This window comes from Toxorhynchites rutilus, chromosome 2 (genome assembly GCF_029784135.1).
Source record: "Toxorhynchites rutilus septentrionalis strain SRP chromosome 2, ASM2978413v1, whole genome shotgun sequence".
NCBI lineage: Eukaryota > Metazoa > Arthropoda > Insecta > Diptera > Culicidae > Toxorhynchites > Toxorhynchites rutilus.
The window spans coordinates 73,726,086-73,729,714 of record NC_073745.1 but is presented as its reverse complement, the minus strand read 5'-3'; the positions used below and the strand labels follow the sequence as shown (position 1 = coordinate 73,729,714).

Here is a 3,629-nt window from a genome sequence, read left to right as displayed (position 1 = left end):
TTGAAGAACAAAAGTTCATTTGTTCATATTCACTGGTTGTCTGGATCTGTCATCTTGGTTTTCGTTTGGAGTATATAGGTTTTCGATGCAACTTAGTCCGAAAATCTATGCATTTGAGCTTAGCGATGACGATTTTTTCCAACAATGCCAAGAATCACGAACCACAGACCACAATTGATCCACATTTTTCGGCTTAGCTTCAGAAACAGCGCATTTGATATCTCCCCACAATCGGGTTCAGGTCCGGAGACTGCGCTGGCCGCTCCATGAGCTCAATTTTCCTCTCCTTAAATCATGTATTAACGCGTTTGCTCGTGTGTTTCGGATCGTTGTCGTGTTGCATGACCCATTTTAGTGACATCTCCTCCTCAACATAAGGCAACATAATCTCACTACCCACATTCCGTTTTGCCTGCCAAGATCGGGTCGATGAAATGTCAACAATCGACCTCAAATGCTGCCACCTTGCAATCGAGTTATCGACCTTTCATATGCATTCATCGAACAACTTGACGCCACTTTTTCGCCAACATGTGCAATGCGTCGACCTGCTTGCAGCGCTGCTTCCAGCACTGCTTGCTGCTTGTTTGTATTGGTTTGTTATTGAAAATGAAAAGGAAATACATTGATCGATTTTAATCATTTTATTGAAAAAAAATAATAAAAAACCATGTATAATAAAAATAAGGTATATAATGGAATCGGTGCATCCGGGTTGTCTGGATTGACGATTCAAATCCGACTGAGTACATTGATGAATACCTCCTTGCCCTTGATGACACAGATATGTGGCTGAGGAGGATTCTTCAATGTGCGTGAAGCACGGGATCTCCGATGGGGAAAATTGCTCGAAATACTATCGATGGCCAGGTCCTGCTGCTGTTGCTGTTGATGCTGTTCCCCGGAATAGCACCCTGGACTTAAAGGATACTGCTGCGGGAAAGCTGATGCTGTTGGCTGGTGTGACAGAAGAGGAAATAAGCAATGTGTTGATGAGGGAAATCATCTTTCTCACTCGCCGATTGATTGAGTCGGATGTATTCATAGCTGAAACAAAATAGAATGATTAGTAAGTGAAAAGCAGAAATGAACTCCCTACTAACCAGTTGTATGATCCGGATAAAAATGCGAACATTAAAATTTCATGCGATTACGTTCGCTTACCTCGCCTATTTTCATTCTACTATACTACGGAATCAGTGCATTCGGGTTCCTCCGGGGTGGTAATTCAGCTGAGCAAGTTGATAAATACCTCCTTGTCGTTGAGTTTTCGTGTCTGAAGAGGATTTTTGAATGTGCGCGAAGCACGGAACCTCTAATGGGGAAAGTTCTTCGCAATACCATACCATGATCAAATTCTGCTTCTGCTGCTGTTGATGCTGTCCCCCGGCATTGCCAACAGGGGTTGGAGGTTACTGCTGCAGGAAAACGGATGTTGTTGGCTGCTGTGATAGAAGTGGAAATCCGCACTGTGGTGATGGGAGAAATCATCTTTCTCACTTACCGATTGATGGAAGCAAACGAGTCGAATGTATTCATAGCTGATAAGACAAGATAAAATAATTAATAATTAAAAAGCCGAAATATATTTCATACTCACCAGTTGTATGATCCATTTGTTTTTGTTTGAGATGACAGTTTAGCGGAGTGGAGAAAAGAACCACCAGTGATGCCATTTGGTTTGTTTTATTATTCAGTATTTTCGACTAACGAACTATCCGCGTTGACGATATTGGAAAATAGGCATGACAGTATGAATTTGCAGAAGGAATGAATACACTTTTAAAATGAAAATTATGAATGAACATGATTTTTCCTTAATCAAATTAGTACTCTATGTAAGTGAAAATCATCATTGCCTGCAAGTGGTGAAAAAACGTCATAAAAAATATGTTTTGAGATAATTTTATATTATAATGACAAGTTTTTTTTGAGAATATCTGAACGTCTATAGAAAATAATTCAAATTAGGGTCATGACAACGTACTTTAAGTAGAAAAAATTATGCCAAGAAAAAAAATTTCATACAAATTTTAGCAAATATAAACTGATTCGGGCCGACTAATATGATAGAGAATAGTTTGCCTCATACAAACTAATGCCGTATCCAGATGTCGATACCTAATCGTCGTCATCGTGAATAGGTAACAGCGTTACGGTCGTTGTTAGGTCGATGTTTTTTTCGTCGATTGGACTGTGGGTAAGTATATTGATGTACCAATATTGATCCATGATGCCTGGTATGCGGTAAATTGGTCCAACGCCGTTGTAGGAAAAACATCCCATACCATAATTTTTGCTCCACCGTGCTTTACTGTCTTAATCGTGTACTACGGTTGATACTCTGTGTTTTGGTGGGACGTCTCACTACTGACGACGGCCTTTCGATCCAAAGAGAACTATTTTGGACTCATCCGTCCACAAAATATTACGTCATTTTGCTTCGGGCCAATCCATGTGCATTTTAGCAAACTTGAGGCGACTCGTAACATTACGTTTTGTCAACAATAGTACCTTTCGAGGGCTATGTACATACAATTTGACTTCCATCAATCGTCGTCTAACTGTAACAGCGCTCACAGTTAAGCTCAGATCATTTTTGATCTTATTATAAGGGGAAATTGGATGAGTCCGTGACAGTCTAACCATCTTTCGATCAATTCTTTCAGAAGTGCAACGTTTTCGGCCACGAGTTTCAGACTTCTCTTTATATTTTAAAGCATTGCTTATTATTTTGGCAGAACAACCAACTAGTTCCTGTACTTGTCTGTAGGTTTGTCCTTGATTCATTCAAGTTTTGATTAAATTGCGCCGCTCCTCAGAACAATGTTTACCGCGACCCATTTTCTGCAATACAAACAAAAAATACATGTTATCTTTTGCATATTTTACAATTATAAAAGCATGTAAACACTTACCGATTCTCGAAACGACAAAACTTGACGGAATCTTCGAACGAAAACATGCTTTCATTGAAATCGTACTTCACTGCTATTATTTTGAACCGCGCGGAAAGGACGCAGCCAGAAGTTTCGAATAAGATATACACTGAACTAAATATTCTGGTTAAAAACAATATGAGTTTTAAACGAGAAATACTATCTTCGTATATTCATATGGTTAGTTGACAACATCGAGGGTATGTATGCGAGAAATGATAAAACATATGAAAAGGCATTAGGTGCTGCTATCATTTTGAACACAACTGTAGGTGCCTATTCTATCAAATTCCTTTTAAAAATCCTATTTAATTTGAACGATGAAAGTGTCACCCATATCTGGGTGACGGGGCGACAAAAGGGTTAAAACGTTTTCCTCGAAACCATGTCTTCTCAAATGGTGGTATCGATATCTCAGGATCAACTCGACCGATTCGGCTGAATTTTTTATCAGCAGTTAAAAATAAATTATCTAAAGCGTTACATAGCCGTTTTTTGATATCTCGTTTTTTCGATTTTTTATGAGCTTCCAAACAACGAATCATTTCCAACAAAAATGGTCGCCATTTTGGCATTTTTTCGAATTTCCAAAAACCCCTATGTAACGCTTTAGCTATTGTCCTAAAGTTTCAAAATATTCGTTGAAATTCATTTTGCGATACTCCGTTGCTTCAGAACCGATACCACCAG

General features: G+C 38.9%; 1 long non-coding RNA gene across 1 annotated transcript; it reads right to left on the bottom strand.

The window, feature by feature from the left end:
• Positions 1 to 629: 629 nt before the first annotated feature.
• LOC129771597 (uncharacterized) lies at positions 630 to 1,672 on the bottom strand. The gene is made up of 3 exons (XR_008742417.1): positions 1,601 to 1,672; positions 1,104 to 1,541; positions 630 to 1,047 (listed from the first exon to the last, which is right to left on the bottom strand). It is a non-coding gene; the product is annotated as an uncharacterized LOC129771597 (long non-coding RNA).
• Between the last annotated feature and the right edge of the window lie 1,957 nt (positions 1,673 to 3,629).